The sequence below is a fragment of the Xenopus laevis genome, chromosome 5S, assembly GCF_017654675.1.
Source record: "Xenopus laevis strain J_2021 chromosome 5S, Xenopus_laevis_v10.1, whole genome shotgun sequence".
NCBI lineage: Eukaryota > Metazoa > Chordata > Amphibia > Anura > Pipidae > Xenopus > Xenopus laevis.
This window is the reverse complement of record NC_054380.1, coordinates 55,664,715-55,692,696: the sequence shown is the minus strand read 5'-3', so window position 1 is coordinate 55,692,696 and position 27,982 is coordinate 55,664,715. Positions and strand designations below refer to the sequence as shown.

The following is a 27,982-nucleotide window of genomic DNA, read 5'->3' as shown; positions in this document are numbered from 1 at the left end:
TCTAATCAGACATTCAGCAGTCCTAGAGGACATGAAAGGATGAATACAAGGAGTGAAGGCAACCCAACAACTAAATTGGTTGAATACCTTGCTTCATACTGTAGCTCACAAAATTGTGTATTTTAATGACAATGGCAAAAGGTGTTTTTGTCATATATGGATGAATGAGAAAACACCCACAAATTCCGTCTATAGGCTAAACTTGCAATCATCATAATCACTCTATCGAACAGAGTGAAAAAATGCCTTGTGTGCCATTGTCCTTAATGGTTTATCAGTTTATAACTATGCTTCCTGTATGGCAACAATATCAATTTCAAAGACACTTATTCTTTTAGATACTTTTGAGTTTCAGAAACAAGATAAAGTTATTTACATCGATTTTGCGTTATATTTTTATATTAGTTCCATATAATAAATATAAGAACAGAACACATATGATTGAGGGGTAGTTTCCCAGCAGTCAGTTGTGCAAAAATCCAATTGTTACAGGTACTCGAATCAATATGCATTTCAATATAGTTGCACTTGCCACCTGGTGCTTCTCCATCTAGTGACCGCTATTAATAAATTAATGATCCCTTCATACTTCTAGACCTTATTAGTGATGCTTTTATGCAGCTTTACCCTATAGATCTGGTTGATTTCAAGTTACCTGGCCAAACCATGAACCTGAGCTAGAAGTAGACCAGGAATAAGAACGCTTATTTTCTGGTCTACACAAATAGTTTACTCCACTTTACCTGCAATATCAGGGTAACTTTTGTGAATCATCCCAATCCCTACCGTTGTGAAATATAGAAGGTAGTTAGGACTTAATTAAACACAACTGCATTGATGGAGCTGGAAAACACAAAACTTTATGGTCATGTACCATAACTAAAAAGGGATAATTTGCCCTGAGTACAAGTGACAGCAGGTGCAGTTCTGGGGGAGAAAGAAGCAAAGTGTAAAACAAATTGTCCTTTATTTGTACATTGCCCTTTTGTATAAAAGCTCTTAGATATGTTTTCTAAATTAAGGCATAATATCTAGTAGCAATATAATTGTATTACAATGATGTGCAGCAGTATTCTGTGTTATATATTGTATTTTGTATTATGGTTTTGTATTGCATAAAATTAATCTCACTATAATTTTTTTTTAAACTCTAAGAGCACATTTTCCTGTAGAATGGCACAGAGCTGCTTAGAAATGATTTAATTTCTACAAAAATGTTTGTAAAGGTTTCTTCTGGAATGTGTTGTTTGCCAAATCTCTCTTAGGGTTGCTCATTTCCTGAGTGCTGCAGCCAACCATCCAGCTTTATAATGAATCTCTGGCTGAGGAAGCGGAGGGTGTTTAGAAGGATGATGTGTCAGTTGTAGTTCTACAGCAGCTGCACAGTGAATGACTCCATCGTGGATGCAACGGTTGCTAGGAAACACTGGCATGGCTTGGCTCTCACATGTGCATCCACCGCAGCCCACCTGGCATTTACAATTCTGAGAACTTTTCAAAAATTCATTTTTCTCTAGAAGAACAAAAAATGACATAAAAATATATTTCAATTTGACATGGCCCCTCAGAGTACTACATGTTAATATATATACAGTATACTACAGGGATCAGTAAAGTATCTAATTGCCATTTCATACTTCCCCTTTTATATGACTATGAAGATTTTGATTCATCCAGGTCATGGTACAGTATATCTAGTATAGGTAAATCTAAAAACAACTGCTGAGTGATCAATGAAGACGTTTCACTACTCATCCAAGCAGCTTCTTCAGTTCATATTTCCCTTTTATACATTGCATTGCTATTGTTAAAACTCACTGATTTTGTAATTTATTTTAAGGGAACAAAAAAAAAAACCAGGAAATGCTCTATTTGTCCATCTCACCATCAACATTAAATAAAATAATATTATAACATATATATTGTAGATTATTTATCTTATTTCAGGCTCTTTGCACTTTGTAATCCCTACTGACTTACAGAATTACTTACAAATCGTGTGTTGTAATGTTTTTCTCCATTTTTTTTTTACATATGTTGTCTAATTGTATGCTAAGCAGCCACCTTTTTTTTTCCTGCATCTGATGGGTGCTTGGCAGGTGGCTGGTACAGAAGGTATATTTTACATCAACAACACTAGATGAACTGTATACAAGTGCACTTTTTCTTTTCACTCTCTGGCGAACGGATGTTACTCCGCTAATTCACTAAAAGGCAGATTTCACTGAACGTTAGCTCTTTCGCCAGAGTTGCCTTTGCCACCTCAGACCAGGTGAAGTGCTATAAAGCAGCTAGATCCTCCTCAATCTTCTGTCAATTACATCATATCCTGTGAGCCGAAATGCATCAAAGTTCAAAAAACGCTGGTGACTTTTTTGAAGCGGAATTGCCTGCTGGTCGCTAGCGACAATTCACCCTTTAGTCAATCTGCCCCTATATGTTTAACCAAATGTGACCAATTTTGAGTTTTAGGTCTGTTCCTAGAGGAGCAGACACTAATTACAGAAAAAAAGACAATATTTTTTTCTGATTTCAGTTTTTTGGACATTCTCTTGGGTAGAGACCCACAGGCAGAGGTGGAACTACAGAGGAAGCAGACCATGCGGCTGCAGGGGGGCCCAGTGGTATAGGGGGCCCCATGAGGCCCTAATTAATTTCAATATATTTTAGTAAAACAGGTCAACCTCTGGATATGTTGGGGGCCCTAAAATTTATTTGCTGTGGGGCTCAGTAACATCTAGTTACATCACTGCCCACATGGCATTAAAATGTTATGACAAACACAGTTTGTAATGCCTAAGGGTACACACAAAAGGGTTCATAGAAAAAAAATCACATGGTTAGCAAATGTGTTTATATGCACTAGTTTCTATGCAACCTAGTTTAAATCTATCTAGGAATAATTAGAATCAATTAATCCTGTATTGTCTTGTGATACACTAACTCTGATCCTGATATATCCTAATATATCTAGAATTTAGTGTTCCCCAAACAGTGACTAGCAAGCAATTTGTTGCTCACCAATCCCATGGCTGTTGCTCCCAGCGGCATCAAAGCAGGTGCTTATTTTTGAATTCCTGGCTTAGAGACAAGTTTTGGTTGCATAAGAGCCAGGCGTACTGCAAAACAGAGCTTTCTTTAGACTGCCAGTCCACATATGGGCCACCAAATAGACATTCATTGTCCTAATTTGGCCCCTCAGGAATTTTTTTTCAGTTGCCCCAACTGTATGTATAATTGAAAGTGGCTTAAAGGTCACTCACATTCTAATCTAGCATGTGGGTAATAAAAATGCAGATAGGCTGCCTTTGAGAATCATGGGAATAGTATCATTAGAAGGCAGCTTGCAACATTATACAACTCTGGCTAAAACTGAGATTCAAAGCATTTGTGGCTCATCTGCCTACCTCTAGGCATAAGCAGTTTTCTTATTATTTGACATTTATTTAATCTTATAATGTCAAGGTTTCACCTTTCGTTTCCTTGTTGTTTAAACATGGCTTCACATGCCTTGGCTATTTTCATAACTTCATCAGCTATCAGCTAGCAAACAGCCTAATATGGCACAGTATATTTGATATTTTCAGAACTGTTTCACCCTCCCCAGCCTCTACCACACCTTACTGCTCCCTGCACAAGGATACACAATGTGGGACTCAGTAAACTTTTTTTTTAAATTATCTTTGAGATTAACTCATCATTGAAGTCTTCCCTCTTGGTACAAGATGTTTACTTGCCTATATTTGCAGTAGCAAGAATTCTTTTGTAATAATGGATTTTCTTGTTCGCCTAAGTGCATAATGGGATAGAGTGCTTAGCCTGTTTTCTTCCCATTTTCAGTATCCACTTCTGCATAACTCTTATCCCATTCATCGCAGATATAAGAAGCTGCAGTCTCTTACTTCAGCCCTCACCTGCCTATTTGTTTGGCAAATGCATTTGTGCTTTGTTTGTATAGGAACTGCAGTTGCATTTGCAGTTGTTACAGATTATTAGGCAGATACAGATTATTAGGCAGGACTGAGGAAAAGAACGGATAGTACTGTCGAATCCATTTTAACTAACACTTCATCCACCATTCACAGTCGTAGAGAAAGATAATTTGTGATCTTTTCTAAAAAAAATATCACAAAATACTTGTAAAGAGATAATGCACAGTAAAGAATGGCAGACTTTAAACAACAGGTACTTATGTTTCATAATGTGATGGATATGGATATACTGCAGAATACTGTACATTACTCTGATGTGTTTCTTAAACACAAAAATTCCTTGTTGATCATCCTCAGTTTCAACTGGGTGATTGTTTAAAGAACTAGGTTAAACTTGATTTGCTGCTGTGGCAAATAAGATCAGTTTTGCGAAAGAAAAACAAGGTAGGGTTCATGTTTTCCTCATGATAGCTTTGAAGATATTTGGACTAGCGTGTCTGAGAGCTTTGCAGAGATGAGAAACAATTCAGACATGGCCCTTTTTTGTGTTTGAGACAGCATCCTGTAGGGAGATAAAACTATGCAGAACGGAAGTGTGGAAAACAGCTGCAACTTTATACTATGCAGTGGATATGGGCTTTTATCCTACTGTCTTCACTCTTTTTGCATCATCTTCTTTAATTAAAACATAGCAAAAAGCTGGGAAGCTGTATAAATATGACTAGAAAGGAGGAAAAGTCAGAGAGCAAGGGTAGAATCTGTCAGGGGTAATGTTAAACTATGAATTTCTGGAGTCGATGTAAGGCCACAGAGTAGGGTGCCTGAAAATAGTCCCCTTGATTTGCAGCAATGGAAGCAAGGTTGCTATCCTACTGTCAAATAATCAATATATAATGTAATACTAACTTTGGCGATAAAGACCACAAGGAGTTAATGTCCAGCTAGTGATAGGAGCATGGGTTACATTGCGACTCAACACTTCAGGTCAGGGCCTTTGCTAAGTGGAAGATTCCAATAAGGGTGTAGTGCACCTACAACTCTCAGGCTACTGTGCATAAAAATAGGAAGTGATTGGACACCAGGAGGTTCTTATGGTGAACAACAGAGAGATAGTTTATTATCCCCAGGTTTACTTACTGTACATCAGATGAGGTATATGCAGATGTAACAGTATGTGCTAAAACGGGTTGGATGACACAGCTGAGGAATGTGACTCCCATAAGGCATTGTAGTCAAGCAGTACATCAATTCCGTCAGGCAGATATACCTAAAAGTGGTCCCGATCCCACCCAGTGGAATGGTTAGGGAGAAGGAGTCTAGCCTGACGCCCTATCCACTGTGGTCCCTTCACTAAAGGCAATCTTTGAGAAGTTACTTTCTGTTCCAGATCCTCGAAGGAGCACAAAGCTGCTCTTGCTATCTGAGCTCTCTATCTTACTCTTCTAGAGAGTCTATAACAGATATAAACTATTCTAGCTAACCTCATTCACGTGGTTCCCTGGTCCCCGACTTAATCACTAAAGGTGCTGTCCCTTTAGGGCAATGGCTTTACTGGGCCTTGGTGTACATACAGTAGGTAAGGACACCAGCAGCCAAAGAGGAACATCCACCCCTTTCCACACACTATATTGAAGTGTGGTAGGAAGTGTTCATTACACCTCTTAGCCAATAACACTGGTTATGTAAATACTTAAACTAGAAACATGGGGCAGATTTGCTAAAGGGCGAAGGACTTAAGGACTAACGCTGGTGAAAATTCGCCAACGCGACGTCATTCAGTCACCTCGCCAATTTACTAATAGGCGAAGGCGTAAGTTCGCTAGTGAAAGAGACAGATGCTAGCGATCATCTCTAAAGAATTCACTAAGATGCAGATTTTACTGAACGTTACCTCTTTCACCAGTCTTGCCTTCGCCAGCTGAAGTGCAATTGAGTGCATAGGACTTCCTCAATTTTTAGAGGAAAATTTTTCTAAGTCCCCAAAACGCTGGCTTCTTTTCCTTTTTTCAGAGTGAAAGTCTGCAAAGGTGTGTAAAATTTTTTTTGGGTAACTCGGTTCCCCCTACATTTTCTAAAATATGGAACATAAACTATACAGTGGGCTCATGTGTAGTGCATTATAACAGCTTTATTTTATTTATTAAAGGGATACTGTCATGGTAAAACATTTTTTTTTTCAAAATGAATCAGTTAATAGTGCTGCTCCAGCAGAATTCTGCACTGAAATCCATTTCTCAAAAGAGCAAACAGATTTTTTTATATTCAATTTTGAAATCTGACATGGGGCTAGACATATTGTCAATTTCCCAGCTGCCCCAAGTCATGTGACTTGTGCTCTGATACACTTCAATCACTCTTTACTGCTGTACTGCAAGTTAGAGTGATATCACCCCCTCCCTTTTTGCCCCAGCAGCCAAACAAAAGAACAACGGGAAGGTAACTAGATAGCAGCTCCCTAACACAAGATAACAGCTGCCTGGTAGATCTAAGAACAACACTCAATAGTAAAATCCCATGTCCCACTAAGACACATTCAGTTACATTGAAAAGGAAAAACAGCAGCCTGCCAGAAAGCATTTCTCTCCTAAAGTGCAGGCACAAGTCACATGACTGGGGGCAGCTGGGAACTTGACAAAATGTCTAGCCCCATGTCTGATTTCAAAATTGAATATAAAAAAATCTGTTTGCTCTTTTGAGAAATGGATTTCAGTGCAGAATTCTGCTGGAGTAGCACTATTAACTGATGTGTTTTGAAAAAAACATGTTTTCCAATAACAGGATCCCTTTAAGGTTCCCTGGACTTGTGTAATGTAATGTATTTGCTGCAACATATACGTCCATGTAACTTTATCATTTCCCGCCGTATGCAAATTAGGCAAAGCTAGTGCATTTTCGCTTTGATTGCCGAAGTAACGTTAGAGAAAATTCGCCAGCGTTCGGCGCCCTGGATTCATTTCAGTGAATTAGTGTTGTCCTAGCGAATTTACGGCTGGCAAAGTGTTGCGATGGTTACAAAGCTAGTTCATAATCAAGTTATGGGCAAAAGAAAGCTGTCGCTGTATTCTTTCAAGATGAGATTGTTTGAACATGAGATATTTGTATAAAAACTAGGACAGGAAATGCATCCCATGCAGCTTTCACATAAAAGCACACAACACACACATACCTTGTATGGTTATTAGCCACACCCAGCTTTACAATAATTTGATGGCCAGTGTTTTATCAGAATCTGAGGATGAGTATTTTAAATAAATTTAACTAGATTCTTAAGACATGCATGTTCCCTATATCAAGACTTGACGCTTAGACCCCCTTTTATACCCCCACTAATTATAACTGTACCCAGTGGATGTCCCCAAAGTCTAATGTTGCTTATTTGATACCCTTGCACAATGACATTAACTGGTACAAGAATATAGAGTTAAAAGGGACACTACAAAAATCCATTATGGGCCTGCATTGATGCAAGTTTTAAGTCTGTCATGTATAACTCAATTAAAGCTGATCTAGAGGAAGCTAGAGCTGGTCTGGCCAGCTGACCTCAAATTGGCAACAAGATATCTCCAGCTAGTAATTGTTTAATAAGCATTGCATGTGACATGGCCTGATGGAATTTGCAACTTCTCTTACAGTAAATTCTGTGAATTCTTCTTCTTCTCAGTAGAAGTCTGTCTCTCATCTGCAATGTTTTGTGTGAAAAAAAACACAATTTTATTTGAATCTTCGTAAAAATCTTTGTAAAATCAATGAAAGCAAAAACAAAACAGTGTAAGTTCTCTTACATGCAACCTGATTTTTTCCCCTGACTACCAGGGGGTAATTTTAAATACAACCTATATTGCGTTCATACTTTATATGAAGGCTGGTTGTTTTTCATGTTAAACTAGAAACACCCTGGACTTATTTAAAGTAAGTCTTAAATGTTTTCCAATTCTGATGAATGAGATGCTGGAAACTATACCCAGAGTGAAAACGCCTCAGGGAGGGTGAAAGCTTACGGTACCTTTCTATGAACTGGAAAAAAAACTGAAAACGTTTGTGTCCTAAATAATTTCATTATTCGGGCCACCTCACTGAGCATTGTGTTACTTAGAAGAATGTGGCAATTGGAATTCATTATACTTTTCAAGGATTTTCTGAACGGAGGAATCTGGCTGTAACCCAAGAAGAGACAAATCTTTATTGATTGCAGCTGTTGCAGAGTTCAAACACTCCTAAGGTAATGTTTTGCCAATCTTTCTGACACTCCTTTACCTTTGTTGGCCTAAGGATCAGATTCTGCTATCATAAACTTTGTCAGCCACCATGCAAGGCTATACCTCTAAATATTTACAGATCCCAGAGCAAACCTGCCTGCCTGAGTAATGAATTTTGATTAACTGATTAAATTCTCCTGTAGAAGAGACTAGTAGCCAAACATTCCTCTTTGTTTACTTGAAAGTTCTTTAAGCATGTTACAATATGTTGCATAACATTCAAGGATGTTTCTATTGTTTAATTATTGGTCGGCACTCTTTTCAGCTCATATTTTTTAATACTTAGGAAGCAAAATAAAATGCATAGTGAATATGATACTGAAATACATGGAATGTAATTATCTGTTTGCTATCCAATGTAATTCTGTTGTGCCTTATTTAATGTTCTCTTAAGAGCAATGACACAATGGGTACTTTGTTGCCTGATCAAAATTGCCCTATATATTTTATTAAATTATACTTTTATATAATTGTTGATAAAACATGTCATTCACGCAATCACGTCAAATTGCATACAAAGGCAAATATGCAATTGGCTATTTTACCTGTGACAATTTCTGGTTTTGCAATAAATGCACGTTTTCACATAAAATGATATTGGTGTAAAGAGTTTAATGGGTATTTCATAGTTGTGTTCAACACAAATTACATCATTTTGTTATTTTCTGTATTAATAGTATAGAACAGGGCAATTGCTTGAATGGTTTTATTTTACCTTTCAACCGACCATGTTGGTTGGTCTTATTTCACCTCTGGTCCCATTGTATTACCAATGTGGAAGATGGAAACAATTAAATAAAAAATCAAAGGCATGTTCACCTTTAAATTAAAGGTATGATATAGAGATTAATATTCTGAGATAATCTGCAATTGTTTATTATTTTTTCATATTTTTGGTTTTTGAGTTATTTAGCTTTTTATTCAGCAGCTCTCCCGTTTGTAGTTTCAGCCATCTTGGTGCTAGGTCCAAAGTACATTTGCAGCCTTTTTTTAGATGGAGTCAGTGACCCCCTCCCCCCCCCATTTAAAAGAAGGAAAGGGTCAGAAGAAGGTAAATAATTCAAAAACTATAAAAAAAATAGAAAAATGAAAGCCTATGAAAAAATTGCATAGAATTACATTTCATTCTACAACATAGTAAAAGTTAAGTTAAAGTCAAAACACATGAGTTATAGTTCTACTCCAGCAGAATTCTGCGCTGAAATCCGTTTCTCAAAACAGATTTTTTTTATATTTAATTGTGAAATCTGACATGGAGCTAGACATATTGTTAGTTTCCCAGCAGCCCCTAGCCATGTGACTTGTGCTCTGATAAACTTCAGTCACTACTGCTGTGCTGCAGGTTGGAGTGATATCACCTCCCTCCCCTTTCCCACCCAGCCTAATAACAGAACAATGGGAAGGTAACCAGATAGCAGCTCCCTAAAGCTGGCCATAGACGCAAAGATCTGATCGTACGAATCGAGGATTCGTACGATTTTCGAACCGTGTGTGGAGAGTCCCGATATTTTTCGTCCGGCGGAGAAAATTTCTGTCGGCTGCCAATAATATCTCTGCGTGTATTGCCGATCGTACTATTTTCAGTGGGAGACTGTCACTAGCTTTGGTTGGACATAGATATCGTATAATTGCTGTCAGGGGCAAAACATTGCTGATCTGTTCTTTAACTAATCTGACTGGTAAGACTTTGATCTGAATGGTTAGTGGCGGAGATGGGAAAGTCCGATTGTACGATGATTCGTACGATCGGATATTTGCATCTATGGCCAGCTTAACACAAGATAACAGCTCCCTGGTAGATCTAAAGTTGGCCACACACAAAGATCCGATCGTACGAATCAACGTACGATCAGACTTTCCTATCTACCGACCTGCCACTAACCATTAAGATCAATGTCTTACCATTCAGATCAAATAAAGTAGTTAAAGAACAGATCAGCCGATGTTCTGCCCCTGACAGCAATCGAACGATAGTTTTGTCTGACAAAGCTAATGACAGTCTCCCACTGAAAATCGCACGATCGGCAATACACGCAGAGATATTATCAGAAGCCGACAGAAATTTTCTAACCTGTCCAATCGACCAAACGACCAATCTCCGCCAGACGAAAAATGTCGGGACTCTCCACACACGGTCCGAAAATCAGATCTTTGCGTCTATGGCCAGCTTTAAAACAGCACTCAATAGTAAAAATCCAGGTCCAACTGCGACACATTCAGTTACATTAGGTAGGAGATACAACAGCCTGGCAGAAAGCAGTTCTATCCTAAAGTGCTGGCTCTTTCTGAAAGCACATGACAAGGCAAAATGACCTGAGATGGTGCCTACACACCAATATTACAACTAAAAAAATACACTTGTTGGTTCAGGAATTACATTTTATAATGTACAGTGAATTATTTGCAGTATTTGTAATTTAGAAATAAAAACTGCATCATAAAAATCATGACAGAATCCCTTTAAGGGTGTAACACCCCTTTAAACTGTATTCTTCTCAACCAAAGGTGGCACATATTCTCAATACAGCCCCTATTTATCATATTAATAAGCTACAGTTTTGTTACAAGGCAAATTGTTTACCCTTCTCTTTTGGAAAGCAGAAATCTTGTTTTCAGGTTTGGACAGGCTAGCTGTTGTTTTTAAACAACTGGAGTAAAACATTACTGAAGCGTGCACCAAGTTGCAATCACAGTACTATACCATTAAACTCCCATAATTTCCACTTGAACCTCTTTGGCTTTCAGTATCAGAGGCACAGTGTCAGCAAGCAGAAATGTGGTCACAGAATGTATAGGGAAAAACAAGAAGCAGTGTGCCTTACCACTATCTCAGTGTTTTTCCAGGGTGTATTACTGTAAAATTGTGGAATGTCACATCTTTCTTCTATTCTTCTATTTTTATTTTGCTATTTTAATGACTGTTCTAGCTAACACAGTGCACTGTATTATCTAATCAAAAGGAGGTAATATCATAAGGATAGCATGTGTTAAAAAGAGCACCAAAACAGATTGATTAATATTAAGCTAATAAAGATGTTATTATAAAGCCAATACTCAGAACCAGCACTGATCTCTCTTCCAAGAATTTGTATAATAGGATTCCAGAAGGCCTCAGATGAGTGGGCCACTTCATGTTCTTCATGCTAGTAAAGATCAAATATCTGGATAAAAATCAATCCAAACTCAATCTGGAATGCAAACCTCTACTGACACGTTGAAGTTAGTAATTAAACTGAAAAAAAGCCTAATGCCTGGCATGTGCATTGGTTTCAGATAATGTGCACACAAATAGACCCACCCGAAAAAAACTGGATGCAAGGCATCTAATCCACCCCATCTACAAAGGAAATAGGGACAGAAAGAGGAAGGAATTGCTTTTTCTCTTGGATACTTTATAAGCTCATAAGTTTAGTCCAATGGTATCCCTTGTTAAAGTGGACCTGTCACCCAGACACAAAAAGGTGTTTAATAAAAGTCCTTTTCAAATTAAACATGAAATTCAATTTCTATCTTTTATTAAAGCAATCATAGCTGTTGTAAACTCATTTAAACATTTTAGCTGTCAATCAAATATTGCCTGCCCTCCTCTATGCCCTGGGCATTCCAGCTGTCAATCAAATATTGCCTGCCCCTCCTCTATGCCCTGGGCATAGAGGCGGGGTAGACCATTACTTTCACTTTCCATTCAGCACTTCCTAGAAATCACTGCTCTCCCCACATTCCCCCGTTCTCTTCACAGTTTAATTGTGTAACCAGTGCATGGGGATGGACATCAGGTCCCCCATTCTAGTGCACAAACAACATTCTGAGATAATACAAGGCTTGTCTTAATAACAGTGTCCACAAAATGGCTCCTGCCTGCTTGCTATAATTATAAATTCCCACACTGGAGGAAACAAGATTTAAATAATTTATATAGTGTAATTAAAGTTCATTTTGCTTGACTAATGTGATGAAATAGGATTATGAATCATTTTTTTTGGGTGACGGGTCCCCTTTAACCTGAAAAACACCTGAAAATTTACAAATGTTGTGTTCATGTTCAGGATATTCTTATTCCTGATTGAAAAATAACAGGTATTTTTCAAGATGAAAAATATTAAATGACCTTGGCTTAAACAAGCACAAAGTAAGTACCAAAGACTTAGGGATGAGATTGCTGCTCTGCACATCCCCATAGCTACCTTGTAAGTGAAATGGGCCAGACCTGCATGGAATGAATGGGGGATTCAGGCAGATTGGCAAGATCAAAAATGTTTAAGTCAGTAATTTTGGAAGGTATAAGAGTGCTGTTTCAGCTGAGCATTGAACAACAGGCTTGACATCTTTTTATCATATCTGTAGCATCTGGAGCCAAGACAAATAGTATACATAAATCCTTTGCCAGATGAGTTTACAATCTAATATCCCATAGACACACAAATACACGTGCACACTAGGAACAGTGTAATCTGAGGCCAATTACTATACAATACAATTTTTGGCATGTTAGGAGAACCACAGCATCTAAGCGACATTTATTTTTAAATATATATAGGGGGTTATTTATCAAAATCTGAATTTATCTCACTATTTTTGAAAAGCCACAATGACCAAATCCACACAGACTCCCCCCCCCCCCATTTATCAGTACATTTCCCCCAAAAATTATTGTGCTGGAAAAGTCTTTATAAGATCATAAAAAAACACGAATCTGAAACTTTTTCGGAAACCCAGCGCAAATCAGGATATCTTCGGGACATCTGCCATTGACTTCTATATGAACTCGGCAGGTCTGAGTTGGAGTACTTTTTTATTGGGACTATTAACACCATTGGGGTTTAATAAATGGTGGTTTCCCCCTTTAAAAGTACAACCAAAAAAAATGGACTTTGATAAATAACCTCAAGTGAATAACATACCACTTATTGTAAAATATAAGGCTTTCATGATCTGCCTGCAGGAGAGTGCTTTTTTACAAGTCTTGGAACTCTGTAGTAAATATCTTCATATTGTGTAACAGGGGGGTACATACTTTTTTTTATAATAGACAATTGATGATTAAATAATGATTTACACTCTCAAGAAATACAGTGTGCTGGTTCATCTTGAAAATCTGCATATTAAATATTTGACGAAGTGAATAAAAGGAAAGAGTGCTTGCACTTTCTGGACTGTAAATATATATTTATATAGCATAGATATATACATACCATAAGCTCTTCGTTGTCTAAAAATCTAAGCAGAGAACAATGCTCAGCTTGGCAAGTATTTAATAAAAACTTTGATAATATTTAAAGAATTTGTTTCTATCCTAAAGAGACTACTATATTACTCTACTTGCATCCTGTACCATTTCTCTGACACTGCACATAATGCTGGCCAGATGTTGGAACTTCATACACTTTGACCTTTTATCATGAAGCCACAACTGCACATCATGTTTGGGATGGAAACTCAAGACTATAATTTGTACTGTTGTCCAAGTTAGGAATAATGCAAATAGATTCAAGTAGCCTGGGTATCTCTGAGTCATAAATAGTTCTTAAATATATGATGATGTATGGCAGTGTGCAAATCTTAGAATATACACTCACATATATTTAGTCTAGTTTTTTTTCCAATGCTCCCAAACCCTTCTTCCTCTGCATTCCCCTCTGTCAGATATAGTATTTGTCTTATTCTTCCTTTCTGGAATCTTTGTGATCAATGACTTTGACTCTTCCTTCCTCTTTGTCCCAATCATCACTTCCCACTGGCAAAATCTGTTTTTAGAGAGAACAATGGAGAAACATTCAATGCAAGCATTCCTTACGTTACTGAAGTTGCATGTTTGTATAGTTTATGGCACGCGGTTTTCTTTTTTTTCAGTATGGCATTTGGATCAACAAACTTTACTGAAGAATAGATATTTTGATACAGTCTGTGTATGTCCATGCTGTCTGTGTAAGCTATATTGATCTAATTGTTCCATGAATCTATCTATAGCAATGAGTTAAAAAAAAAATCCATTGTTATGGATAAATGGATTACAGTTTACAAAATCATCTTGAAATTTATAATTTTCCTATTTCTATCTTATGTTCGACCTAGTTCTTCAAAGTAAGTATCCAGAATTATAGCTACACGAGCATATTGTTCCAGGAATCTATCTATAGCAATAAGGTAGGGGAAATCTGGAAGAGTTTAATTTGTTATGGATAAATGGATTACAGTTTACAAAATCATCTTGCAATGTATAATTTTCCTATTTCTATCCTAAGTTCCACCTAATTGCATGTTTGTATTATTTATGGCATGCGGTTTTCATTTTTTTTTCATTACGGCATTTGGATCACTGAACTTTACTGAAGAATAAATATTTTGATACAGTCTGTGTATGTCCATGCTGTCTCTGTAAGCTATATTGATCTAATTGTTCCATGAATCTATCTATAGCAATGAGTTAAAAAAAAAATCCATTGTTATGGATAAATGGATTACAGTTTACAAAATCATCTTGAAATTTATAATTTTCCTATTTCTATCTTATGTTCGACCTAGTTCTTCAAAGTAAGTATCCAGAATTATAGCTACACGAGCATACCCCAGTAAGAAGCCTGCCTATTAGTACAACAGTACATTGGTTACTTTGTTGTTATCTGTCATTTGGGAATTACTGTGCAATTTTAGCATGTCAATATTACCCTATAATCAAGTGAGAAGAATGGATATAGTGCTAAGTGGGTGTTGAAGACATTAATTAGTTTTAAGCTTCCAGTTCCTGTTGGGGAATAAAGGATAATGAGTCATTTCATTATATTTTGGATTATGTTGGGAATGGTAATGCAATATTTGGGAAGTCAATGGATGTGCAGAGGATGTATACATTCTTTGGAATTCCCCCTCTATGGAAGTCCCTTTTGTCCAAAGTAGGCAGTTCAAACTAAATACTATTAATCAACCATATTATCCAACTGATGCTTGACTACAAATTCCAGACTCCAGCATGAAATCTGTAGTCCATAAACGAATGATAGATCTTTAGACAGGTGCATGTGAAGTCGACCGTTAGTAAGATATGTAACTAATCAGGGCCTGTGACTGAGCATAAGAAAGCCCAGTTGCATGAAACTGGGTGTGAAAAGTCCTCTAGAACAGCTCAGGGGTTGGAGCTGCAGAACTAATCCTAAACCCAGAAGCTAAATACTCAATGAGGTCAATAGCAGGAACAACCCAATAAGTGGACAGTGAACTGCTACGAAAAAGTTACTATAGTAGACTCATATCTGTAAATATTGTGAGGAGGTATATAGTGAGTGAATTTTGCATACAACAAGAGATGTAAACATTGGATGTGATTGGATGGTAAAAGGTAATCCTGATACCTATACTATAAATACCTTTTCTAATGACATAGGTGCTGGAGAAATAACAGCATGCATTATTAAAAAAAGAATGTTATGAGAATAGATGACTGAAACCATTCATTGCCTTATATGTGCCATGAATAATCATAAACTAGATGTTTTGAAGTGCAAAATGAAAGGGGAAAAAGGACAAATGTCAGCATCAACATGGTCAACAATGCTACACTTATTACAGTATAAAGTAAGAATGCTTTATCCGGTGTAACACATGAGGAAAAGAGGCCACAATTACACAATTTTACAAATCCATTTATGAAGGAATGTAATAAAAAAATCATAAAGTAATAAAAAAAAATCACAAAAATTAAGAATCTATGAGGAAATGTAGTCAATGTCTATTATGGAAAATATTTGTTCAATTAAATTTGTGTAATATATTTTTTACACAGTGTGCAATGTTTTTGCCATTGGAAGACAAGTTACATACTTTTGCTGGTTTGCAAAACGTATAAAAATGATTTGCATAAGGATTAATTGTTTGCATTTTGCATATTATTTCTTTTAATGACTTTTGTGTTCCCTCTTTAGACATGTAATAATGCACAGCACTTGCTGTTTTACATGAATGCTCGCTGTGCCAATCTTGCCAAGTGTGTACTTTATTTACAGATACTATCTCTGGAATTCGGAAGTTCTATGTCTTCTTGATACAAGTCTTAGTGGAAGATATATTGCTTCTTCCTGTTTGCTGTGTTTGGGGGTCTGTCAGTTTGTCATATACTTCCCCTGCAACCTCTGTGTGTATTGCAGACAGTTGTTTGTTATATTTTTTGGCTCACTCGCTTGAATATATCAGCTGTATTATAGTATTATGCTTCTTCTTCTTCTTGATGATGTATTGTCATACCTTCATGGGGATGTCCAGGATTGACATAGTATAGTAAAATGGCAGACCTTGATATACTGTGCATGTTCCATTGCAAGTGATGGCTGGAAAATTCATGGCAAGAAAGTATGGTATATTTCTACAGGTGGTCTGGAAAAAAAGAGATTCCTAGCAGACATCACTGAGCATGCTCTTGCCCAGGGCAATGAGGTTTAAGCTGAAGGCAGGAAGTCTGATACAGAAGCCCATGTGTACACAATAGAAGGAAAGAAATGCAGTGTTTATTTTGACAGAGGACTCAGAGCAACATTACTTTGGGGGTTTACTGGTATATTTAGATGGACCTTTCTGATAAGGCTTACTTAGTTTTAACCTTTCCTTCTCCTTTAATACCCCCCCACCAATTTTCCGATATATGTGGAAGATCCAATGGTTTTGGATTTATGGATTTGACTACCTTAATCTTCATATGAGCCCTAAGCTCTGCCACACTGGATAACATTTCTATCACCTTCTTTAAGGCAAACCGCCAGTTCCTTCCTGTCAGCTATGACAACTAAATTATTATGGCTAAATTGTAGAAGATTTAGGCAGTTCAATATTTATTTCAGTCTATAGGTTAATGAGTCAGATTGCTGCACCATACTACATTTGTCCTACCATGAGATCAATAATAATGTTAGATTCTTTTCTTATTAATGGTGCTACGATTTCCACCTCAAACTGTGCCACCTGGTAGCACTGTCCCCCACTTACACCTAACTAGAGTGAGTGGTCTCTATAGGGAAACATGATTGCACTGCCTGACAGTTAAATTAGCAATACTAAAACTTGCCACAAATGACTTTTGATTATGTTCAATTTAAATCTGTTGTGTATAACATTTTGCAACCAAAGATGTCCAGATAGTATGACATTTTCAGCATAAAGTCTATTATTCCTTTTGACTTTTAGTCATTACACCATTACTGTTCTTCATAATTAAACTGCATTCTTTAAAGAAGTTTATGGTAACTTTGTTCTACCTGTCTCTCATCCTCTTCTCCTCTTTCCTATTTACTGTACATTGGCTGCCTTTTGTGAATACTATAAAATGTATCACTTTTCTAGAGATTGTCTACAAGTCCATTGCATTTCAATAACAACAGACAAAACCAAAAAGAAATCTTATAAATATTAGTCATTTTGCTACTATATTATCATTTTACAGTATTAATTTGTATAAACTTAATTGTAAGGTATAAGTAAACTGAAAATATCCAAACATAGCCTCTGGATGTGAAGAGGCTGAATGTTTTTGGGTTAGAAGTAGAGGGAAAGCTTAGACTAGCCTTATTAGTAATATGTCTTGTCTCTGTCTGTCTACTGTTTCATGTGAGAGACAGGACTATTGCATCCCCCCAAGAAGTATTCATAAGGAAAGGGAGGTTTAGAATTTTCTTTTTAATCCTTCTCTGCCTTGAGAGTGTGTATGTTCTGAGCCTCAGACAGCTGTGCCTTTGCAAAAATCTAAGATGTTGCAGGGGACCCCATGAAAAAGAATCAGCCAGTGGGGGCTAAATTCCAATTTTGACTTGTTATTGGCAACTGGACTAAAATGCAACGCTGTCTTGCACTTAACCAAGGATTTGCAGAGGGCGAGACTGGGAAGCAGAGTACCAGTACATAGTTTCAAGGACATAGAATAAGGGGTAAAACTGGATCCTCCATTAATTTCTCCTATTGAGAAGTCTACAACCAGTGCATCACTTTCCGGTGTTGGGTTTCTTGTACAACATTTTTTTGTTACTGTAATTGAATCTAATCAGGCAGAATATGGCTATACATATATATATAAGGAACATATTCACATGCTTTGCAGAAGTCCTGGATTGTGGAAACTGCAATGTAATTGTATTTTTATAAAATTAGCATTTTATTACTCTAAAATAATTGACCTTTGAAAAAGCTGCACAGAAAATGTCTGCTTGGCAGTCTTATGCTGCTCCATCTGTGAAGCTCATCAGTTGTCCCCTAACTAATGTTTACTGTGAACAAATACATGACTGCTAGAAACATTGGCTCAGAGACAAACCCTCAGCCAACTGTTCAAAATGTGAATCAACTTATACTGAAGCGAAAACCATTTAGAAACAAAAACTGCATGATCATTTTTGTTTCACTGGCAAATACATGGCAAAAATACATGTCAAAAATACATGTCATAGCTTTTGTTTTTATAATACCTTTACCAGGAGGGACCTGTGGGCAAGAGGCATAGTATGCTATAACTGGAGGTGTGGATAGCAAAATAAGGACCATAAATGGCACTATTTTAGGTACATTTACTAAAGGGCGAATTGTGTTTTTTTTTGGCAATAATCTGTCAAACTAACAATTCGCAGCAAAACAACCTTCAATCTTCCAGATCTTCATCTGCACATCCTGACAGCACTTTAGATACATTTTCTGCCTGAATAATATTTTTTTTTTTAAAAAAAGAACTAGTGGCACATAGAGCTGGCAAATGTTTGTGGGGTAAGGTGATTTGTACAAAAAAGACGACTGATGAAAAAGTATGTGGTCTTAGGAGAAATGTTCTATGAGCACAGTGAAGTGGTCTTTATAAACAACTGGCTGATGAGAGATATAAAAAGGTTTATACAATAAGCAATGCAAATCATCAATGTGAATAATTAATTGGCTTTATGAGGATGGTAAAACAGGGGCAGATTTATCAAAGGTCAAAGGGAAAATTTTAATGAAAAAATTAAAAATTCGAATTTCAAGCTAATTTTTGTGTTCTTTGACTAGGGAATAGTCCAAATTTTATTCAAATTTGAAAAAAAAACGAAAATTCGAATATCGAAATTGATCATGTATTGTCTCTTTAAAAATTCGACCATTCGCCATCTAAAAACCAGCCAAATTGCTGTTTTAACCTATGGGGGACCTCCTAGAACCTATTGGGAATCAATTGGAGGAATTGGTGGTTGGTTTTATTCGAATTTCGAAGTTATGGGAGTTCAAAAAAACTCCCATTGCTTCGAAATTCGAACCTTGATAAATCTGCGCCTAAATGTTTAATAAAAAAACTGATAAGTATAAATTTGTATACATCAGTATATATCAGCCTTTCTCCTTTTTATATAGCCACCCATATATCCCAATGAAATTGAAAAGCAACATGGTATCTAACAGAGACATCCCTCTGAATATTGAAGCAAAACAATAGTTGTTGTTCAGACACCCCCATGAAATTCCCTGTCATCCCTCAACTTAAGGTGGCCATAGATGCACAGATAATATCGTACGAAACGAATTTTCGTCCGATATTCGTTGCATGTATGGTGGAAAAAGAGCCGACCGATATCGGCAGAAGACTTGGATATTGGTCGGCTCGTCGATCGGGCTGGACGGAAAATTTTGATCGGGTGCCTTTGAAGGGACCCAAACATCGCCCATTGTTAGTGCTGAATCGTCAGATACAGGTAGAATTCTATTGTTTCTTCCCGTTTATCTACCTGTATATCTGACGATTCAGCTCTACACGTGTGTATTGAAACGAACGATCTTTCTTGGAAAGATCTTTTCCAAGAAAATCGTAATTGTTACGTCTATTGCCAACTTTACTCTATATTCTGAAACAATATTTGGTTTTATTTTCTTTTACCTTTCCACTTTTTATTTCTCTCTTTGGCATATTTACTAAAAACAATGGCAAATTGAATGTACTTTTGCAAAAAACAAAAATGCTCCATAATACTGGCAATTTATTAAAAACCCAGGTTGGTAAACTACCATTATAAATATACACTAGGGGGCAAATTCACTAAGATTCGTAGTTGCGCCAGGCGTAACTTCGCCGCACTTCGCTGCACTTCGCCACACTCCGCCAGGCGTAGTTTCGCCAGCGCTTCGCAAATTCACTAAAATCCGAAGTTGCACTCAGGGGTAACGTAAGGTTGCGAAGTTGCGCTAGCTAATGGTTAATTTGCATACGGCGCCAAATTCAAATTTCAATGGAGGAATACGTACAATCACTACACAAGCCTGGGAAACCTTCAAAACATCAAATAAAATTTTTATTTTGCCCTACACATGTGCCCACTGTATAGGTAAGTTGCCATGAGTCAGGAAATGTAGGGGCGAAGGAGGAGAGCCCCAAAAAAATGTTCAATCTTTTTCAGCCTATCACCCATAATGTAGAAAACACGCCAGTGTTTTTTGGGACTTAGAAAAATTTTTGACTTTTTTTGAAGCAATCCCTATCTACTCTATTGCGCTTCGCCTGGTCTGAGGTGGCGAAGGAAGTCTAGTGTAAAAGGTAGCGTTCAGTACACTGCGCGCGTTGTGAATTTGCGTAGTTACGTCCGTAGCGAAAATTCGCCAGTCGTAAGGGTGTGAAGTAAAACTAGCGAATCTACGCCAGCGTTCGTTAGTGAATTTGCGCAGTAACGAAAATGCCAAACGCTAGCGAACGTCGCTTTGGCGCTTAGTGAATTTACCCCTAGACTCTTAAAGGGATTTTTCACCTTTGAGTTAACTTTTAGTATGATGCAGGAAGTGATATTCTGAGACATTTTGCAATTGGTTTTCATTTTTTATTATTTGTGGTTTTTGAGCTATTTAGCTTTTTATTCAGTAGCTCTCCAGTATGCAATTTAGGCTATCTGTTTGCTAGGGTCCAAATTACCCTAGCAACCATGCACTGATTTGAAAAAGAGACTGGAATAAAAATAGGAGAGGGCCTGAATAGAGAGATGAGTAATAAAAAGAGCAATAACAATACTTTTCTAGCCTTATAGAGCATTTGTTGTTAGGTGTATAAAAAATAAATAATGAAGACCAATTTAAGTTTCTTAGAATTGGCCATTCTGTAACGTACTAAAAGTTAACTTAAAAGTTAACCCTTTAAGTATCTAATTATCTATGTTATATCATCCCCATTAGCAGGGCCGGATTTACATAGCGGGCGCCCCTAGGCCCACTGTCGTTTGTCCCCCCTGTCCCCTACCCTTTATTCATGCAAATTTTCATGGAGATTGTATCTCCTGCGCATCCCCAGTGTTTTTGAACCAATGTGGGTGTGGTTGGGCAGCATGCCGCCCCCCTAAAATCCTGCCGCTCTAGGCCCGGGCCTAGGTGGCCTTCCCACAAATCCGGGCCTGCCCATTAGTAACCCACACTTATCATTGCTTTATGGCGTTGATTCACCAATGTATTTTTCCCATACAATTGTGTCATAATTACACAAAGTATTTACACCAGTATAATACTGACAAAGTATACTGACAATGGAGTAATTATAATTTTAAGTAAATAAACAATGTACCTACATAAGAATTCATGACACATTAATATTAACTTTAGCAGAGTTTGGACTTTAATTATTGTTGTTTTTCTCTCTCTCCTCATGCTGTTGATTTCTTTGCTTTCTTGTTTGCCTCAGAACTCACCTTCTTAGTCACTTGCCTGTCTCTCCCTCTCTTTGGCCAATTTATTTTTTTCTTCTCTCTCATTGCTTTCACTCTCATCATTATCCACTCATCTTCATCCTCTTCCATTGCTCTGACTCTGTTTAAAAAAGTCACATAGGGGGCAAAGGTATTGATGTGAGAAAAGGCAAGCTGAGCCCCAACAAAAGAATAATAAAATCAGTGCACCCAGAAACCATCCATCTCTAGCATATAGTATGAACACAATAATACACGTAAAAAATTATATTAGATACACACAAGCATTGCACATAGTATACATAAAAGTGAACTGCGTTGCACATATTATATACAAAAGATTAAATAAATTGTATAATACTAAAGTAAATCTCAGATGAGTTATCCACAAATAACTTTGCAGAAAATGCTGACCAATAGATATATATGGATTATTTAATGTTGCACAAATCTTGAGAGTGAGTTTGCTGATCTCTTCAATAATATCTAATATATTTATTATTCTATTACTGGTTGAGTATTGAATGTGCATTTGCTCCAATCACAAGAGATCTCAGGAAAATCTATTTGCTATTGTATTTAATGCTCTTTCTTTATTCCTGATTAAAAGTGGGCTGAATGCAATAACATATATTTATCTCTTTAAGACAATAGGGCTGTTTACACTTTTGTGACTGTCCTGAAAATTGTCCTGTCACTCAGGAAACTGTTAAAAAAAATTGACACAATTATCAAAGCAAATCAATGTGTCAGTTCATCCTGCAGTCCAATCTGATTCTAGCTGCTTTGTCCAAACTGTAAATTTCATCATATCACGTCTGGGTACATAGATGCCTAGATGTGACATCAGTAGATAAGAGTTTGTGATCCATTCATCCAGGCCATTGGGCAGATCAAACTGATAAAATCTATTTATCTGTGTAGATGAGCAAAACACAAAGTAGGGTTCATTCACAACTGGAAGTGCAGCAAGCAAAGTGCAATTTGGGTGCAAGGGGATGTTTCTCTGACGCAATTACAGGCAATGCATCAAAATTAAAGCAATTGTGCTCATACTTTACCATAAATCAGATAAAATGGCACCAATAGCTTCCCAAATGTGGTTGAAATTAATAATTAATTAACAAATAATAGAAATGCTATCCCTGGTCTGGAGGTGGCGGTAGGTCCAGGGTTCCTTTGCATCAATAAGTGCAACACACTGTACCTGTGTCAGTGAATCTGTAAATGTGATTTTGAATATTTCACTCTAAAGTGGTGAGTAAAATTAGACAGACTGTATGAGAGTCTGACTTTTATTACTATTAACAAGATACATTTTAATAACAATGTGCTTAAAAGTATCGACTCCATGGGTATATGATGCCATTTGTTCATGAATAAATAAGCTTCAAAGTAAGAGATTCCCATGCGCACCTAGCTATGAATATGAACAGAAATAAACTGTACTTTGCTTGGCATATTCTATTACTTTTGGGTTTAGGTGTCTTATAGAATCAATTAATTTGACAACGAGAAGACATTTTTTATATTAAATAGCTTCTGTGGGTATAATATTAAGTCTTGAGTGTGTGGAAGGGAATATATTGTTGCCTTAAGACTCCTTCAATAAACACACTGCCTAAGGGGAATCAGCAGAGAATGCAGAATGTAAAAAAGAAATGAATCAAATTCATAAGCAGGAGCTGTATTAACTTTTCATTTGTATGCAATCTTTATTTCAGATATCAGCTTTTCTTTTTTAAGTGTGGTTGAGCAAATTATTAATATGGTTTTATTTTAGTTCTTGAAGAGAATAGGCCTACTCAGCATTACAGACTCTGAACTTATGATTGAATGTGTATCTGACAAGCGTCCTATAACTCTTCATATGTTGTCTATTAAGAATCTGTTTTATTTAACAGCATAAAAGGTATGCTTTATATTTTACAGAGCTCCATAAAGGGACATCTTGAAGATCTGGAATTCTCTTTAAGCAACGGTTAGATAATGTTGTTTTATTATAACCTGATGAACTTTGTTTTGTCTTATTATAGAAAAAGATATAAGAAAATTAAATGCATATTTTTAGTAGTTGAATCTTGATTACCAGTTTTAAAAGAGGTTTAAAAAGATGGTGAGCATTTATATTGCATGCCTAGAAAAAAGAGGGATCCAACATGACTTGAAGTGATTGCAGTAATAGTTCACAAGTCAATAGTTCACAAATGTGGATGAAAAGGCTGCAGATTCATTTATTGATACTACACACAGATTAAGCCAACTTTGATATCAATACACTTTACACAGTAGCATAGATTGACACGGATATGTAGTCATTAGATGCTAAAGGCTGCATTACCAGTTATCAAAACTTACCAAAAAAAGAACATTCATTTAACATTAACTACTTGAACAACTGAATACCATGCCTGTGACTAAGCTTCTGCCTTACAACCCTAAGCCTCCTTTGCGTTCTGTGTCTGTTTGCCCCCCCAAGCCTCGACCTACCAAAACACCTGCATCTTATTTCCGCCCCCCCATCCTTTTTAGCTACACCCACCATTCTGTGGGCTGTGACAAATTAAAACTAGCTGCCCTCTAGCATGAGGTTGGGACTTGCCTGATTATATACTCCCTACAATGACCTGCCTACTTTCAGCATTTATCCTGGACTCCTTCCTTCCACTTCCTGCTCTCCTAGGGCTACACATCCCATCAACTCCTCCTTCACCATATTTCTACCCCAGGTCTTTATTTATTCTTAGTCATGACCCTTGCTACTCAACCTATCCCAGGATCACTTTTAGGGGCCCCTTTACTGCATTCAGTGTGTCAATGTGTGTTGACATTTTACAGACTAGCAAAGAGGAAGACCTAGATATCAGCAGCTTTGAGGATATGTGTCAGCCTACCAAAGGCTTCCATGTGGTATTCCTGTTGTTTTGCTTTTGACTTGTCTGCCTAATCATTCTGAATCTCTATCCTACAGTAATATGATCATTACTGTAATGGTTACTGAAGTATTTCTGAACTTCGTTCCATGCTTTGCTTTAATCTTAACTGCAAATGTAGAAAGATGCTCCAGTCAGACTTTTTGTCTGCCAGGGTCATGGCAGTGGTGTTTGAGATTAATATGCAGTATTGGTTTTGCTCATATTACTCAAAAACATCAGGAGGGCACAAATAGTTCATTTTAGATTTTTTTTAGTATTAAAAATAAATGTGTTAAATGCTTCAAGTAATGTTGTCTTCAATAAGTAGCTTAAGTGTACCTTGAGCATGAAGTATCACCCTAGAGACCTAAGGAGTTACTGAAGTGTGTTTCTTGAGTAGTATTCTTTTTTCCAGCTGGAGAAGTCTGCTAAGTCTCTAATAGCTGACCTGGATTTCCTAGATGTATCTGTATGTGTGAGTCATTTGTGCTGTATTGCATTTGTTATGAAGAAAACTAAAAAAAATTTGACTACACCTTTTGCCACTTTTTTAAAAGCAGGATCTTTTACATGACTCAAAGAAAAAGTAGCTTATGTTTTATATTTAGTTTGTGTTTGTCTAATGGAAATATTCAAATGTGATTTTGTTCATTGCTTTCCCCATTGCTTCTCTAAAGACATTTTACCCTTCTCTCCAGTACTATTTGTAACTCCTCACAAGACCCCCATGTAGAGTCATAATACTGTGATTGCTGATATATGAAAGTCATACAGTGGTCAGTGACTGGAGTTTCTTTTAAGTGGGAGGAGTAAAACTCACAAATTGGGTGCTGAGTGTCGTTCTCTTCTAGTTTGTGGTTACTATGGTGTCATGGAAAACACTAGAGAACTCAAGCTGATGTATCCTGTGTTGTTAAATAGTGGCCTACATCAAAATGGAGTGTCTACAAACCAATAGAATTATATATATAAATATGCACAAAGGGACTTCACCTCCAGTTTGAAACTATGGTGTCATCTAATATCCATAGTCTCTAAACAATTGTAATAATTATTTTATTTGTTTAATGCTATAGGTTGCCACTGAAAAGTTTTGTCTAGTTGCACTTTCTCTAAATTAGTATATCTGCCATTGAGCTAGCAGAACTGGAGACTCCTTTATACTGCATCAGTGCTCATTTGGCACTGGTGGCTGTCATGTTGCATTTGTGCTATGTAGTATATTGCTGCAGTCTGTAAAATATTATGAAGCCCATGGAGAATCCCTGTTTTTTGTTAAGTGTTTTTTGGGCACAGGAGCCTTTGCTGGGCTCAGACAAGAGGAAAGTCTTGGAAAGTATGCCTATTCTACCTATTCCATACTACTGAAAGCTCATTTTGAAAGCCAGTGATAGTGAGACTAAATTTACTAAAGAGCGAAGTTGCTAACGCTAATGGCTTTTTGGCAGTGTTGCCACCTGCAGGGACATGGGCAATTTACTAACAGGCGCAGGTGGCAATTTGCTAGCGAAGCAGACTGTCACTAGCAGTCATTTGCACTTTTCGCTCTGGCAATGGATGTTACTCAGCAAATTCACTAAAATGCAGATTTTATGAACATTGCCTCTTTCACCAGAGTTGCCTTTGCCTTACATTATATTCTGTGAGCCGACTTTTCCTTTTTTCAGAGTGATTGCCTGCAAAAGTCCTAAGAAAATTTTTTTTCTAAACGCCCTCCCCCATATATTTTCCAACATATGGAACATGTGGTCTCATGTGTAGGGCATTAAAATAACTCTATTTTCTTTACTGTATATGGTTCCCTGGACATGTGGTTTAACAGTGGAAATGTTAAAGTATTTGAACAACATTGACAATATAGACGTCCATACAGCTTTAGATTTCCCACCCTATGCAAATTGACTCGAGCACAAGATCACTAGCGAATGTTCGCTAGGCACAAATGAATGCTAGCGCATTACCAAAGTACCAATAGAGAAAAGTCGCCAGCGTTCGGCGCCCAGGACGAGACTCCCCATATTAGTGAATTAGTGTTGTCTGAGCACATTAGCTGATATGGTGATGTTTACATATGTGTTGCTATAAAACACACCTGAGGGTAATTTGATAAATCTGGAAATCACTGTTCTATAGAATAAGTATATAAAATCCCCACACGTCTTTCTAAAGGGCATATGGTGAAAAAGGAATGAGACATCATTCCCTGCGAGCAATGACATTTCATAGTTCACATGAATATTTTGGTACTGAACTCATATAACATGTATATAGCATTTCTTTTTTTAAATGTCAGGGAAACACATTGTACTTTTAATAAAATACTGGTAACAGGTAACTAACAAGCATAAACATCTGCACTGCTGCATGCTGCACAGAGCTGTGATACCAGTGACTGATATGTATGACAGATGCTTCTGCTCACAGAATGATAGAACTCAATTATCTATGGTTTTATTATGCCACAGCAGTTCAGTTGCTGGTATAGACTAACATTTAATATGAATGTTTCTCACTCTACCTGGTAATTTGTTTCTTGCTGTCTCTCCTTCGGCTCCTCTAATCTCCTGTGCTGGCTTGCCTGCTGAAGCTAATGACAGACATTCTTGACAGCTGGAAGTGAGAAGGGGGAGTCCAATTTTGCTCTGGAAGGAGTTTTCCCTGAAACAGTAGGAGAATTGACAAGGTGTCAGTGTCTCCACTACTTCAGCTGCCCCAACAGTTTACACATTCACGCAGCTGGATGTATATGGGATGGGCTATGGGGCTTTGCTCTTGGCTTCTATACAAATTGACTTGAGAAACAGCTAGAAAGGCCATGCTTTAGTTAATACAGCACCTGCTTTATAGTGAAATTCTACAGCGACCCCTCCTTTTCCCTTTGCACATCTGTTACTTTGCAAGTAATCTAAGCAGAACGAGCCAACACGTTACTTACCAGAACTTGTTTTAATCAAATGCTAATGTTGAGCAGCGGTGTTTTTTCTACAGCAGTTTTTCCCTTCCTATTAAGGTGCATAAATGATGATTTGTTTGTTTTGAAAAAATGCACTTACTCTTTAAAAATCCAGTTCAGCTGACCAAAATAAACAAATAAACAAAAGAAAGATATAAGGAAGGAGTTTGAGGATGGAAACATGAAAGATGAATGAGGGGATATGAGTTGGAGGATAACATAAAGCAGGGGTGCCCAAAAGGTAGATCGGGATCTACCAGTAGACCTTTAGCTGGTG

At 37.1% G+C, this 27,982-nt stretch overlaps 1 long non-coding RNA gene across 1 annotated transcript; it reads right to left on the bottom strand.

Annotated features, from left to right (window-relative positions):
- Nucleotides 1-950: 950 nt before the first annotated feature.
- LOC108717931 lies at nucleotides 951-27,563 on the bottom strand. The gene is made up of 4 exons (XR_001935931.2): nucleotides 27,271-27,563; nucleotides 21,841-21,958; nucleotides 13,765-13,932; nucleotides 951-1,513 (listed from the first exon to the last, which is right to left on the bottom strand). It is a non-coding gene; the product is annotated as an uncharacterized LOC108717931 (long non-coding RNA).
- Between the last annotated feature and the right edge of the window lie 419 nt (nucleotides 27,564-27,982).